Below are 17869 nucleotides of genomic sequence, written 5' to 3' on the forward strand. Positions count from 1 at the left end.
AGATTATTTAAAGACACTACATGCAAAAAAGCAATAAGTTATCACTGACTTTTATATTTTAATATAATAAGAGAGAATACAATAAAGAAACATACATATAATAAAATACTAAAATATTAAAATACTAAAATACTAAAATACTAAAATTAACACATATACACAATAAAATTGTAACGGAGCGCATCCTTCCGCTCCGTCCCTCCTCCGGATTTCCCCCGACCGACCATCCGTCGGGGACCGCCGAACATCAGGCGGAGTGCGGCAGTGGCCGCAAAGAGGCAGCAATGCCTCCTTTTTAATCTCTGTACACACGAACTCCGAAAGCGTCGGAGAATACCGCGAAAACACGTATGTTTTCGTGGTATTTCCCCGCACCGCGCCAAGCGTCGCGTCAACAAGCGCGAACGCCCCCCGCGCCGCGCCACGCACCGTACCACCGAGCGCGAAAGCGTCCCGCACCGCACCGACGCCGCGCCACGCAACCGAGCGAGCGTCCCGCACCGCGCCACGACCGCGTCCACAAGCGCGCAACCACCCCGCACCGCGCCGCTACCTTCCCTACGAATTCCTTCCCTACCCAAAAAACCAATCATCCCCCCGATCCTTTTTTTCCGCTCCTGGGGAGAGGGATGCTAACCCCGAGATCGACCAATCCGACCGATCCGACCGAAAATACCGAGGTCGATCTCGGATATAAAAAGGCATCGCTCTCCACAGGAAATCACTCACTCACGCTCCGTTTACTCCTGTTCCTAGATCGTCTCCGAGAGCTCGCCTCGAGGAAACGATCTTCCGAAACCGGCAGCAAGCCTGAGATTGTTGGGGCCCTCCCCAACGCGCCAAGTTCGCTTGGCCTGGCCGAAAACCGTCTCCGTAGCTCGCACGGCAAGCCGAGAGTTGCTGGGGTCTCCCCAGCGCGTCGAGTTCGCTCGACCCGACTCTGCCGCTCCGAGATTTCACCGCCAAGTACCGGGGTTCTCCCCGATACTACCTCTCCGAGCACCAGGGTACTCCCTGGTCAGCCGAGTACACTCGGCACCGCCACCTTCTTCTCCGCACACAGTCGGGGCTGGCCGCCGAGTTCACTCGGCGTTCACTCAAACAGACGAGGGGCACACCCCCCGTCAGCCGAGCACTCTCGGCAGGGAACGGGCACACCCGTTCTCCGATCTCAACGATCCGCCGACCTCGCGAAATATCCACCCTCGCGACAATACCCGCGACAACACGCGTGCACGTTTAAATCGCCGATTTAAAGGCCCGCGACAACACGTGCGATACCGCCGCCGCCGCGCGCGCCCCGCGCCGCCGAACTGCGCACCACGATCAGTATCGCGCCGACCGCCCGAGCGATCTCTTATTTTGTATTTATCATTGTCCGCGCGCCGAACGCCGCCTCGCCCGTCTACGGCCACGAACATTTAACGCGACGATTCGGTGCCTTCCATCGCACCCCTCTTAGTTAAATAAATATCATTATTTATTATCAATCGCGCCTCACAATTTAATCACGCCTTTCTGTCTCCAACGTCCTCGCTTCTCCCCCTGGTAACCGACTGACCGCTCTCCGCGCGGAAAAGCGAGACCGTTATAAAATATTAAAATTAAAGAAAATTTGAAAACATAAGAACATTTGCGATTGTACGCGAGAAATATTATTGCAGTGAAATAATTAAAAAGATTATTAAATTTATTAAATTTAAGGATAATCCGTGTAGAAGGGATTAATAGAATAAAATACATACATCTTATTATCCAGAAATAGAAAGTATATAAAAACGTTTAAATAAAAGATTATAAAAACTTTATCTCATTCGTAATTATTAATATACTTTTATAGTAATTCATAATTTCTCATCTTTTTTTAGTTTTATACTTTCAGAAAAATTTTATTTACATTACATTTGTGACATTTAACCAACTGTTTTACGCGCATCTCTCGATATAAATTTTTAATCTTATATAAGGAACTTGATGAACGTGATCGTAAAAGGATATTAATCATTTACAAAGAGGCGAAAATAAATATGAGATTCAAGTAACCCTTCAGGGAGTATAATGTTTCGCGGAAATAGCGAACAGGTACAATCTAATGAACTTCCGATATTCTTCGATCAAAGATGATATAGATACGGATAACCACCATCATGCATCGCCACTCCATATTTTTCTGTATTTACTCGCATTCAGTTGCCTATAATTTCATTTTGCATTTCTCTCCATTACCTCGAGTTACGCCTTTTTACAGACAAAAATCCAAAAAGAGAAATTAAAAGTCATTGATTAACAATCAAGCATTTATTAATAATCGAGATAAAAGAGATAAAAATAATCTGGTCATGGTCGTTTTGTTTTGACAAAAATCGCCTTTGATCGAATTCACACAATGTCAGCATGATTTCAATGAGACCTAAAAAAATATTGACCCATGTCATTGTCAATAATGGAACACTTTCCACTTATAACACTGAATGCCGATAAATTATATTCGATAGTTACATCGATTTTGTTAAAATCAGGATTAACTCTGTTTATAATATATTATCTAGATTTATTATATTTCTATCAATCGTTTTTTCATATTTATTAAAATATATAAAATATGAAATATTTGAAGTATGAAAAACAAAGTATTTAATAAAGAAAAATTTATCATTCCAATCATTTATCATTCCAATAAAATTAATACTTTTTTATATATTTCCATATTTTAATGTCATTTATAATATTTTAAAGTTAAATATCGCAAATATTATTAATTATCATTACTTTTTACCGTTGCAAAATGACATCACAGAACTTTTCCAAGAATGTTGCAAAAACTTTTTCTTTGTCTACTGTTATTAGACCCCTCGAGATTTCGTGTCTTAACTAGTAATCATCAAGAAATGTTCTCTTCTTCTTAACAGACTTACTTCCTAACATTTTTAGCTGATATATAAAAATCAATATTCCCAAAAGAGCCTTGAAAAGTGTCTTTTCAATAGATTGCACATATATTTTCACATAACGTTTACTCATTTTTTAAAGCGATCTCTACTATATATGTCGTTCAGCCAATTCGATATTAATTGCTTCTGATGTTATAAATTTATTACCTTATATATAATTTTAATGTAAATTAATTTACTAAAATTCTTAAAATTTTATTTCAAAAATTATCTCATTATATATAATATCAATATGTGTAATCAAAATTCATATATTATAATTCATAGTATCTTAATTATAATGCAATATATTGTTGTTTCTACATTTTATATGTATTAGAAACACTGCACACACGCTTTCTTTTCTGACATATTTTTCAATTAAATATAAAATTTAGATAAATTCTATCAATTTTTATCGCAATTTTTATGTACCACTTGTGTTTTTCGCATTAGCAGCTGTCGTATAACATAAAGAAAATTATTTAATCATATATCTTAATCATATATCTTTAATCATAATCATACATCTTTATTTCACAGAACATTTCAAATAAATTACGAAAAAAATATTTATACACAACTTGTATAACTTTTTTATTCGCTATAATACATACATATATACAACATATATGACAGATATACAAACTGACAGATATCAAAACACGCAATCTTCATACTGACAGCTGCTCACGAAGTAAAAGCAAGAAAACCAATTGGTACACGGAAAAACGACAACAATCAACTTCGATACATTTCAGTATCGATTATAGTAGTATATAGATTATAGTAGTATCTCGATAAGCCTTTTTCAAAAGTGGAATGAAAAAAGTTTCTTGCAACATATTTATTTCTTCTAAATTTTACGTTAGCTTTTGCGTTCAATTTAACTCATAATAACAGCTTAAAAATTATCTGCATTGACGGTTTATTATTGTAGAATTAATACATTGTAGAAGTAAACACAGTTGAGCATTTATCTTTACTTAACTAACGCGTTAGTGTCAGATTGTCGCCGAATATTTCATCGATCCAGTTAGCATATTCATGTATTCATTATCATATAATTTAGACTACATTAGAGATACATTAGAGATTTTAAATTTAATTGTAGTACATTTTTAAGAGAAAAAAGTTATGAAATGGGCATTCAGACTGGAAAAGTAGTTTGTTTATTCTATCTCGAACTGCAAATGCTCACGGAAGAGTTTTATTAATGAGAGAGTTGCCCTCAAAGAGGGCCGAAAATCTACCTTTGACCACAAACACAAATTTAGTTTAACATATCTTCCGAATTAGTCATAAAAGTTTGGTGTTCCTGCAAGTTTGGTGTTCATTCGTTAATTTCACTGCTCCGCAAATATAATTTTTATGATATGCAAGCTTTCGTTAGCCAAAGCATCATTGCATAAATTTCATCATTGCATGGTCTATCAATAAGTTACATGTCAGCTACTCGCCGACTATGAATCAATCTTAACTCTGAGAATAGTAGCGTACTTCATCGAGAAACTTACCGAACTTCTTATCAATGCGGAAGCTTTCTCATGTTTCATCTTCTACAAGATTTTAGTTAAACTTTTTTAAACTAAGGAAATTAAATTTCTTTGATAAGTCACATTTGACTAAATTTTCTAAAATATTTTTCTAATATACTTACAGTATTCTTCCTTAAGAATGTCAAACTATTAATGTCTATTAATTATTACTAATTTTATATCTTTAATGTCTAATAACATGTGCAAATATTTACATTAATTATTTAAAGAACAACATAAATTTTCGTAAGGATATCTTCATAAGAATAAGACATATGAAAATTTTTTTCAGAATATTTACAACTGTAAAGTATCCATTTTTCAAAGAATAGTACTTGAACACGCGTATCGCAATCTGTTACTTATTTAATCCGCAATATGATTTACGAGATAATTGTCGGGTAAGGAAGTGATTTAGTGATGTAGTAACTATTAGAGTTTATCGCTGCAGTAAAAATAAAAGAAGTTGCATTGCTATAAATTATTAATTATAAATTATTAATTATAAATTATTTTCGATATTTGATGTAACCTTAAACTGGATTCTTTTAAAAATAATAATTAAAAATATAATAAAAAATAAATACGAATAATTGGCTATTACATGCATATTGATAATAATTGTTATTTAATTTAATATGTTATATTGCATGTATTTAAAAACATGTAAATTTACTTCCTGTCTCTGAAAAAAACAGAACATTTTTTTATTCATTTATTACACAACAAAGGCTTAGCAATGCATCTTTACCTGTTTGTTGTATGTCATCGTTCATGTATGACAGTTTGAAGATCACAAAGAATTTAAGGTTGTTTTATATTGCTATTGCTGCCAGCTTTTATTAGACATTTATTTAGTTTTTCTCCTTCGTATTCTCCACAACTATCGCGTTAAAAAAAATGATTGGTTAATAAAATTTGATTTATTAATTAGTTAATTCATAACTAACTGTTCTTCACTATTTTTATTAATTTTATTATAGCGGTATTAAATATATCTAATATATATTATTTTTTAAACTGTAAAAGTTTGAACAATAAAACTTTCTTAATTTAATGTTTTCATTCTGATGCTTTATATGTCGAATTAAATACGAGATGATCGATTTGATGTCATCCTGTATTTAATGATGTATTACAATTGATGTAGTCATGTTTGCTTTGTATAATACAAGTCCGAGATGATAAGGTCATGATTAATAAGTCTCTTTCTTTTTGCTCAATTGATGAAAAGTAATATTAAAAAATTAGATTTTTTTGAAATATATTTACTTCAGGAAAGACAAATTATAAAATGAAGGAAACAATATTACTAAATTAATATTAATAAATGTTAATAAAATTTGTTATTCTTGTTAATAAAATTATTAATGAATAAAATGATAATTAGAAATTACGATAATTAATAAATAGAACAATGTAAATAAGTTATTTTACGTTATATAAAGAAAATACAAAAAATGTTGTGTAAAATAAGAATAAACTGAACTAAAGCTATAAGAATAATCTAACTAATCAAAGAAGTAAATAATCTAATTTTTCTCTTAATTTGCATTATTATATTTGTTAATTACATAATTATTACAATATTAGTTCAATTTTCTAATTATAATATTTTTGTTATTTCCTGTTTTACTTATTATATCTAATTATGTCTTTGTTTTTGTAATGCAAATTAAACATAACCGCCGGAAGTGGTGAGACATTAGTCTAATTTAACAGCAACCTGTTTATGTTTACTATAAACAATGAGTTAAATATATGCATCGATGAATACTGAATGCTTTGTTGAAGGTTTGTAGAATTGCGATTTAATACTATTGTCCTAATTTGCGCATAATAAACAATGATAATTCTATATGTTATCAAGTAAGTCACTTTCTTGCTAGAACTGCGGATACATTTGTGTTTATCAAGACAGCATCAACGAGAAACCAATTCCGAACTAAACTCAGTAGTTAACGAGCATAAATGTCATTGATACATTGCTTTCCAATAGCACGAAAAGGATTTGAAACTCAATAGATAATGAAAATTCACTGCATAAAATTCGTATAAGGAATAAGCGTAAAAAGTATCGAGTATATTCAAAAATTCTCTCCACCGAGAAAATTCATTAATAATTATTACAATATATATATATATATATATATATATATATATATATATATATATGAGAGAATTTTTGAATATACTCAATACTTTTTACGCTTATTCCTTATACGAATTTTATGCAGTGTATATATATATATATATATATATATAATTTATGTGATTCATGTTTTGTTTAAGAATTTGTATTAATTCATTTTATTCATTCACTATTATTAAAAAATTTTTTTATAGATTCATATTTATTTAAAAAATATATATATATTAATTATTAAAATATATATATATATATATATATATATATATATCAAAACATGAATTTATCACATAAATTCGATGAATGAATTCTTTGACCAATTTGGATTATATCTATTCTTAACAGAAATTCAAAATTGCTTCTCAATTTTTAAATTTCTATACTATTTTATATTTTTATTTCCCTTAAATAAATATTAGAATGTAGTATACAAATATTGTAACAATCTATCGACTGTGTAAATAAGAATGTTTTCTCTTTTTGTTGCTATATGAAGTGAAGTTCAAATCAAAAGCGACATTGGGTTTCGATCAATTGTATTACATAACTATGGCAATTTTTTCTGTAAAAAACACATTTATCAACTTCGGTAACAAAATGTTATTTCATATTATCTGTTAATGTTTCATTGTTAATTTTGATAGCGATTATGTGAAACTTAGTCCTCTTTTTCTTCAATATTCATATTCACATAGGTGATTTGATTGCCAGGCTCTGTCACACTTTTTGATAAAAAAAAAAAACGGAATACATGCATATCTTTGATAGGGTTTTTACTAGTGTCTCTTTAGATTTATATTTTATATAATACCAGCAATGGTATTAATAACATATCTAATAATTAAAATTGTATTAAAGAGCAAAATTGATTTAAAAATAATACACAAACGGTACACAAATTTGAATTTCTATCTTTTGAAAGAACTTTAATAAAAAGTAAAAAACAGCTTACACGCGTTATGTTATTTTGATTGTGCGCGTAGAGATTGCATAGGCACATATAAGGTCGTTCTGTTTGTAAGAGAATTGCTTACAGAATTGCTAACAGTATATTGCTAACAGTATAAAAGATAGTTTTCAATGATATAACTTCCCTTTTTATTGCAGTTAAGTTACATATTCTCAGAGAACAATGGTTTTGTTCTTTTACGCATTCTGTATACAGCATATTTAGAAGAATACATTTATAAACAATACGTAATACAAATGCGATATAAATTATTTTTGTACAGTATTCTATTATATTATTGAAGATAATAAAACTTGTAATAGGCTCCTTTATATTTAATAAAATCATTTTCCTTATTCTTGATGCTGTCTTGATAAATGAATAAAAATTCTGAATCCGATATATAAAATTGACGTAGCTCTTAAACCTCATTTTTCATGGTTCATTAGCTACTTGACTATTAGAGAATTCCCCAGACTATTCGCACACTATTCGTGCTTTAAAGAGTTTTATACACTTTACAAGAATGTTCTCCTGTATATTGAAAAACATATTCATATTGAGAATTTCTTTTATCGAATTATAACACAATTTATGGAAACGTGCAGCAAATGTTGCTCGTATTTTAATCGTTCTTTAAAATATGATTTTGCATACGCAGACATCTGTTATGCATGTCACATTCGCGGTACGTTTAATAATGCGTAATCATACTTGTACAAAACAAATAACTAATTGTCCATAATTTAATTTCAAAGCAAAATACGCAAACGTCCGATAATATTGCTTTTATTTCAAGCAGCAATAAATAATATGTGTCGTATATTTTATTAAGATTTCCTTGATAATAAAAATTTTTTATCTGTATCTATGCATATAAGTGACAAAAAAAGAAAATATTGTGCAATGAAGCAATATATAAATAATATACGATATATTACGTAAAATACATATGATACCATAACAAAAATTCTTAATAAAATACAATGGAGAATAAGGAGAATAAGAAAGCTTCTACTATAAGTAAACTCTCTCGAATAAAGATCGAATGAGAAATCATAAGTTAGTAACACCTGGTGTAACCATCATAAGTGGTAACACCTTCATAGCATGATATATAATAAAAATACGGAAAAAGTGTATGTATAGATATCTGACTGAGCTTATTTTCTATTGTCGAAAACTACTCTATATGTCAGAGAATTGCGTCCTATTATGAAGGAATTATGTTCTCTTTTGAGCGAAATCACAGCTAGACTTTACAATCAAAATTTCATGGAAACTAATGATGCGAACAGAAATCCGACGGAATTTACGTAATACAAAGTCGGATCAACTTTCAACTGCGAACAATTCAAAACTCCACAATCTCGATTCTGAGACTTCCATATGTCATCTGATTTTCTTCATCTTTATATACATAAAAATAACATACATAAAACATTCTGCTTTTTTACAGTGCATGTATGATTAAATAATAAAATTCACTTGCACTTTTAATATTATATTAATAATTTCTAATTTCTGATTGCATAAATAATAATTTTTCTAAATTTTTATAAATTGCATTATGCAATTATAGCTTCACTATAAATATTTCTGATGAGTACTTATTATAATCAGAATATCAACATTACATTTACATTTGTTTAAAATAATAGCGATAATATTTTGTCATTGTTATGACTGCTAATCGATATCTTTGCATTTGAATGTGATTAGAAAATCGAGAGCTGATTGTTTTTTTTTAGAATACAACATTTCTTATATTATAATAATGTGCGTTAACATATTCTATCAAGATAGCAAATAAATTTTAATATGCATTCATTTAATGTGTATTTAATGTGTACTATAAGTGTACTATAAGGCCTACGAAGATGAATTTGTTTTGCGTGTCACGTTCGTATGTGAGTTTAACTCTCCTAGTATAGCATTACCAGTAGTCCCAAGCCACTTATCATAATGCTATTGTCTTTCACAACTTTTCTTTTACTACACATCCTTTCTTCTCAAATTCAGTTTATATTATAAGATTATCAAACAAAGGTATAAAAGTATTAAATATCTATGTCCTTTTTATCTTATCTTTATTATATTTTTATCTTAATAACGTCTTATCCGTCTCAATAACATCCAGAGCATCAAATAAATACAAAGATAAGAATTTAATAAAATATTTAGAATAACTTATGTGTTTAACCTATTTTTCGGAATTTATGCGATCAATTCGTTCTAATACATAGAACAAGTAATTTTAACACTTTTAAGATCATTAACTTTTAAAGACATTAAATAAATTTAATATTAAAAATTGAAAAGTTATAATAATGTTAAAAATATTTATTGTTATAATCTTTATAATTAAAAGAATAAGAAATTTTTCTTAAATAGCTAATATTATTTATTATTACAAGAAGATTTACCCTAGATCTTTCAAATAATTTTATGAATGTTTAATTATTTTATCAAATAAATAATTATTTAATATTAAAAATTAATATTAAAATTAAAAATTTAATATATATTTAATATTATACATATATTTAATATTATATATTTAATATTAATACTAACAATAATTATTTTTTGTAATTTCTTATGCATCTATTTGTTCTGCATAATCTATGCTATTTTTTGTAATTTCTTAATTTCTTATTTTCTTAATTACTTTTCAAAAATTTGGGAAAAATTCATATGGGGACCTCAAAGATTTTTTTAGTAAAGGTATAGTAAAAGTAAAAGTATTAGATCATCTTTTGTTACAAAGTGCTTTTCAAAATGTACTGACAGCAAGTAAGAATGTGTTGCAGAATCCAAAGTAGAGTAGTAGAACAATCTAAACTCTCATGTAACGATGGAAAGAAATTTGTATGTATCAGAAATGGCGATAACAACTATTCATTTAACTATTGATGTCTCTAGTCTATCGAAACTTTCTGCTTGATGACAGGCACGGTATAATGATCGTTGCAACAGGCTTGAAAGCATCTCCAAAGTTGCTTAATATTAAACTAGTTACTGATATCGTACAAGTAGATATTTATAACAAGTCCTTTCTCTGTTCTATTAAATCGTAAAAAATATAAAGTTAAATTAATAAACTTTAACAAATGATTAAAATCTCAAATATGATACTTTTTATATACATATCATTGTTACAAAAAATTGAAAAATTTCTTAAGTTATGATTACAGTTATGATCGCAGTTGATAAATATTGCAAAATATTTGCAAAATATTGCAAAATATTGAAAATATTGTGTATATATTAAAATAGATATTTTTGGTTAAATTATTTGGCTAAATTATTTATTTGGCTAAATTTTTATTTTTATTTTCTTCTTCTTTTACATAATATTACTAATTAATACAAAAAACTTCTTCAATTTAAAACAACAGTAACTTTAAATGTATTAACTGCGGTTTTAACATGAACATGCGGTTTAAATAGATAAGCGTGAATTGCAACAAATAATAATAAAAGTATACGTGTTTCACAAAATTTAAAATTATTAGTAATCTTTTTGCATTGCGCATGCACGTGTATGAATATTCTATTAAATGAACACTTATTTAAAAATCTCATACGAGTAAAAACGATCAGAAATAAAACCGGTATTAAAACGATAATAATTTATACAAAAATACGGATATTAAAAACACGTAGGTATAGCTACGTGCATTTAATATCCGCAAATCTAGCGGATTTCAATATAATCCTATTGTATACTTTTATTCGTCGTATACTTTTATTTTTTTTCTAACATAATAGAAATAAAATTTGAAAGGCTAATTAATATTTTCGACTATTTAAATGTTTATTTGTAAGTTTAAGATTTTAGCAATTAAAAGATATTTTGCTTTAAAAGTTAATACATACATACATATATTTCTTAACTATATTACTTATGCAATCGGGAGATTTAATGCCAAATGAAATTATCCCCTTATTAATCATATTTCATTATAACTTAGTTCAGAAAGTGAATTAGAATAATTCAGAACTTGATTATATGTTTCATATGTGACAATAGCTGCATAGTATGAAATTATATAATGTCACCTGTTATAAGTGAATTAGAAATATTACATTTTTATAATAACAAACATATACATGTACAAACAAACATGTACAAAAATTATTGTGATTACATATGCTTATTAAAACACATATATATGGTTGTATAAAAAAAAATTTAAAAAGAATTATTAGAAATTATAAAAATTATATTTAGTGCATGAAAAAAATAAATATCGATTTGAACTATACAAAACCGATAATTAAAATACATTAATATTAAAAATATAAAAGATAAATAGTTTTCTATGTCAAGTAGATATAAAGATATTTAAAATTTATTTTCAACAAAATTAAAATTTTATTCACAAGTAACAATTTTTGCTTTCATTCTTTTTAAACGATTCCAGATGACCCAGATACTAACAACAAAAAGTAATCTTTAAAAAATATTTACTTTCAAAGTTTCTTCCCAGTCACCTATTTTATAAAACCAGCGCATTTTCTCAAGAGATACTAAATGGGATTTTATTACACTTATTACTAAAATACAATCTTGTTACACTTTTCTAATACTTTTATTCTACTTTTTTTCCTTTAATTTAATCATCTCACTTATTTTTATTGTTCAGATTATAACGGCAAATATAATTAAAAAAATAGATACGAATATAAATAAAAACAACACAAACAAGAGTATAACATAATCTCTACATAAAATAAAATTTGATGAATAAAATAATTATATATATATATATATATATATATATATATATATATATATATATATTGTAATTTAATAATTTAATAATATATACCTGAGCAATATATATATTACACACAATTCTTCTGGAAGAAAGAATTTTCGCACTTAATACATTTTCTCTTCCACGAATCTTCTCCACTTAATACATTTTTCCGATTTTAAAAATCGATAATTTTGTATTTATCTAAAACAAAAATATCTCAATCTTGATATATTGAAACTAATAAATATTAATAAAACAATCCATAATAAATTTTACACCACAAAAGAAAATATATTATGTACTACTTTTTGTAAAATAGAGGAACGGGGTATCAATCCGAGATATCAGATCGAGTGCGCAGCATAAACTGAAGGGAATCTCGAATTCACGGAGGATCCACGTCCGTTCGACGCAGTCGCAAAATACGATGCCAGCAAGCTTTCGTCTTTCTCTCTTCATCTCGTTACACTTTTCATCTTTCTCGCTTTATTAGTCTTCAGAATGCATAAAATCGTGCTCTCTGAGAAAAGTAATTAAGGAAATATCTATCGTATGTAGTACAGTTACTGAACTTCACTAAATTATATATCAAGATAGCAGAGATTTAAGACATAAGTAAATATAGTAAGCTATTTACTAAAAGATTCCTTTCTAAAAGTACAAAGACTTTTATATATCTGAATTAAATTTAAGAAAAGAATAACATTTCCTAAAATATTTTTACAAAATTAAAGAAAAAAACAAAAATTTTTTTTAGTTTCCCGAATTTTAAATATTCCAAATATGTTGATTTTCATACAGAAATGATAATGATTTAAAATTTTATAGAAAGAAAATAATAAATAATTATTTACATTTCATTACTGTACAAATATTTATAAAAATTTATATATAAAAATATTGGATTGTTTAATACATACGGTGAAAGATCAGCAACATCACATTAAAGTTTTAACTTTTAAATGCTAATCTATAATTATAATTTATCATCCAATCAATGCTTTTAAATAAATATACATTACATTCATAAATTTGCTGATAAACGTGCAAATAACAGAACATTTTTTATAAATTAATTATCTTAAGTATCCTAAAATATTGCATCAAACAATTTAGTAATCATAAAACTTTAAAAAAAAATCTTTTTAATATTATTATGCAAGTAATTTGCATATCGTGCCCTTTTTTATTTATTTCAGAATTTTAGAATTACATTGATAATAGATAACAGATTTTATGTTTAATCAAATATAATCAATTAAACTTTGTTCCAAACAGATATAAATTTCATTCTTGTTGACTTGTTAACGTCCCTAATGAATTCTCGAATTACCTGTATCACTGCTAATAAATTATTCATATTAAGTTTGGTAATCAGTTATCCCTCAGGTATGCTCTGTATCGACAGACATCGGCGAAGATATTCTAGAAACTGTTGCTAAATTATCGCTCGTTTGGTGTTCCGTTTACGAATCCACTTGGAATTCAATTAGAATTCTCACGGTAAGTGAAACGGTGTACCAGTCGTACTTACAACGAGTTCTCATATGCAGTTATACTTTTTCAGTATCGTTACCGATCTTTTTTCTTTCAGTCCCATTCTCAAGTACAGAGCGTATCTTTGTTGCTTTATTTTGCAATCGTATACATCGGTGTTTTATCGCGAGTGCTCTGGTTATCGGATTTATTTCGAGGTTCTCTTAATTACTCGTGATTGATTACTTACACATTGAACCACCGCTGGAAACAGACAAGAACAGAAACAAAAGGATGTGGTGAAGCTAAACAATGCGTAGGTACGTTTTTCTTTTTTTATTGATAGTTAATCTTTTTTTATTGACTATATTCATTTTTCATCGTGTCAAAAAATAATCCTGAATTTTTATAAAATTAATTAATGATAAGTTTGCGTAATTCGGCACAAATTTTAATACTCCTTTTCCAAAAAATTGAAAATAATAGTTAAAAGAAATATACAGATTTAAATTAAGATAGTTTTGTTAAAATTAGATCAGATTAGATTTATGTCAATATATGTCTTGGCAAATTGAATTGATTCTCTTGTTACATATACATGACAATGTCGATTTAACAAATTTGCAATAGACTAACTGACTTACAATAGATTAACTGAACATTTTTTAGTACATTCGTACAGAATTTCATTTTAAATGTATCTTGCCTTTAATATATCTTACGTATTTATTACATATTTATTTTACATAGCTTATATATCATAATTTGAACAAATTTAATTAGGTGTTCTGTTATTTGCACGTTTATTATCCATGTTCACAAACGTTTCTAGAGAGAATTAATAACTTCAAGCTGGTATACATACTAAACACTTCATTACATCATACATTGGCAATAATTGCAATCAATTGTTTGCGATTGTTTTTTTAATGTACATAGGTATTATTTCGTGAAACAAGTAGAACTATTTTTATTATGTCTTTGGAAGTCGTCACGATTATTTGTTTGAGAAACAATGGAACAGTGTATTAACCTAGGTCGAATAAAAAGTAAAAAGATTTCGATAAGTTATTTGCGGATTGTTACGTCCGTTTGATCAGATAGACGAGCATAAAACAAACAGAGCATTTTAACTGTGGCACGATGCCCGCGAATAGCATATCATCGTAAGACAGTGTATACTTTGTGACGTTCTAATAACGAGATACAGTCTATAAAAGTTAACAAGATATGTTGTTTACGCGATCAGTACGAAATCTGTGAAAAATGAAATTATTGTAAAACGTTAATTTTTTTTACTATATAAAATTTTTCTAATATAAATAAAATATTTTCTTAGTAGCCATTATAATAGAAAATTTGTATACATTATTTAAAAAAATAATATACTAACGTTCATTTAAATTATTTAGATAATTATTTAAAAGATTTTTTTAAAGCAATTTTGAAAGATTTCTTTATGTAATTTTCATTAATATTTCAGTTAAAAATATAATATATGCTTTGCAAGGACCAAATTATATTTTCTTGAAGAGCTGTTATTTAATAACGCTTGTGCGTGCAAATGCTTGCACGTATCACATAAATGTGAAACAAACCATAATGTGCTATTTACCCAACTTGTGAGATCTTGCAGTCAAAGCAAGTAAAACGAGAAATTGAGAACGCAGTATATATTAACGTACTGTCTCACTTCAGCTTTATCACGTGTGAAAAGCCAAAGGGTAACAAGTTTGAACAACTTTCCCATAGAAATACTTTGAGTTGCATTTACGATATGCTCTTTTACATTAAAATGAATAATGAGTAACATTCGTTTTAAAATTAATTGAAAAATTAAATGTTATTATCGAGTTACGTGCTTGCAGCATATAATTTGCTTTAATTCCGGAATAAATTTATAATTAGGCGTATATTTTTGCTAACAAATGTTTAATTCTGTATTTATCGAAATTTCTGCGACTGTATAAAAAAGATATATAACAGCTTTTCTATGTAACATTATATAAATTATTAATTGGTGTCTCTGCAAAAAATTATAAGATTTAAGGTTTTTTGTTATTAATATTTTATAAATTATATCTTGGAAAAATTAATATTAAGTACAAATAAACATCCTATTAAATATATACTATATATTATATACTATGTATAAAATACTATATAATATATACTATATATTATTAGAACTTACTTAAAATTGAAATTTATCAGCGGATGTAATATATGGTGATCACAAAACTGGAAACAATATATGCGACGACATTTAATTATTCTTTAGAAATTTTCTCTATGTGATGGTCATGTATATTTATATATGCTAACTGGAATGCGAAAGACATTAAAATAGTTTTCTTATTAAAATTTGCAATATAATGTACTTCACGCTCTTAGCAAAAAGCATTCCTATAAATTGTTCACTTCTGCTCGTTGTTTCTATATAAATATTTTATAAATTTGTAATAACATCAATATTGGAGAATTGACGAAATTATGAAATATAAAATCATACGTATTAAATTTCAATCTGTAATATGGCCAAGTAAAGATTTTATTCTCATAGTATTTTGCCCTTCTTTCTTTCCATAGTATTTTAAATTTCTTGCTAAGCTATTTTAATAAAGAGATTATACGAGATGAACTGTATTGAATGTACTTTCAATCATTTAAAATCTGCTTTACAAATCTGCTTTAGGAAAACGTGAGGTAAAATATTTCTTACACAGAAGTATGCTATTTATACGACTGAAAAATTTATGATTGGATTTTTAGCTTACGCTCCATTTCATATTCTCTATTGATGATCAATCTGTAGAATTTTAAAGATTCTCGTTTTTTTTAAGTTATATGTTGCAATTTTTTCATAAATTAAAATTTTACTAGTTTTATAAACAATTGTTTTATAAACATTTTATTACAATTGTAATATTTTTTACATTAAAATTTTTACAACAATTTACTTTATAATTTTATAATAATTAGAAATTAAATATGTTTTCACCACAATTTATTTTTTGACGATAAATAATCCTTCCTAAATATTCTATTTTTTCGAATGTATGTATTTTAGATTTGCATTCTTTATACAACAATTACACATTAATCTGTTTAATTACAATTACTAAAACTCTCTTCTTAACCAAAACTTCGAAAAATAAAAAATCTTTTATGTCTCTCATACACTTACACAAACATGTACATATGTATTATGTTTTAATATGTAATTAGGTACTTCGTGGTGATCTCGTTGTCATTAAAAATAAAAAAAGATACTGTAATAAAGGTTGCAAGCTTTTTTCTTTTAGAGAAACATTTTATTTGCTTCGGCTTCTTTACGTCTCGAGACCTTATGATCTAAACGTAGCAAAACCATATACGTCACAATGTACATAGCAGTGCTCTATCTTTTGCTTTTCATTATTGTGTAATTACAAAAATTCATATTTTAATTTTGTAATTAATAATTATAATAATTATAAAAAGTAGAATTACTAAAATATTAATTAGTAGAGATGTCAGATGTATTGTAGTTGACGACATGTATTAGCACTTCATAAAATATGTATATCTTAAAAATAAATCAGCATGAAATACGTCGAATCTGGCAAATATTATATATAATATTATATATAAACTAAACATTTTTATCATAACTATTAAACATTTTTATCATAACTACTAAACATTTTTATCATAACTACTAAACATTTTTATCATAATTACTTAACATTTTTATCATAACTAGTTGAATTAAAATGCGTTATTATTTGCAAGATTTTTTCAAACATGAAATTATTAAATAAACAATATTCTCTTTAAAATAAAATAAATTTTATTCTTTTCTAACTCTAAAAATTTAATTAAATTAAAAAATAATCAAAACAATCTGGTTTTTTTAATTAGTTTCTGTTAAAGAAGATTATATCAAGTTTAATTATCCGTTTCATCGACAACAATTTAAAGATTTAAAGATTAAAGATTTGTGACAAACAATCCGATCATATTTTCATTAAAGAAAAGCCGATTCTGACTCGATAATAAAACTACACATATCCATT

The 17869-nt window shown here is 27.5% G+C and overlaps 1 protein-coding gene across 5 annotated transcripts in view; it reads right to left on the bottom strand.

Moving 5' to 3' along the window:
- Positions 1-17869, bottom strand: part of LOC105426347 (neuropeptide CCHamide-2 receptor) — a 91348-nt gene that overhangs the window by 21158 nt on the left and 52321 nt on the right. For 3 of the 5 annotated variants that reach the window (XM_089081753.1, XM_011637528.2, XM_089081750.1), the window contains exons 1-2: positions 12641-12723; positions 12405-12536 (exon numbers count right to left, since the gene is read on the bottom strand). The exons of 1 other annotated variant lie outside the window; for it this stretch is intronic. The gene's annotated coding sequence lies outside the window, so the exon portion shown is untranslated. One more of the 5 variants, XM_089081751.1, reaches the window with a different exon arrangement.

Source organism: Pogonomyrmex barbatus, unplaced genomic scaffold (assembly GCF_055798465.1).
Source record: "Pogonomyrmex barbatus isolate J1 unplaced genomic scaffold, ASM5579846v1 scaffold5, whole genome shotgun sequence".
NCBI classification, from domain to species: Eukaryota; Metazoa; Arthropoda; class Insecta; order Hymenoptera; family Formicidae; genus Pogonomyrmex; species Pogonomyrmex barbatus.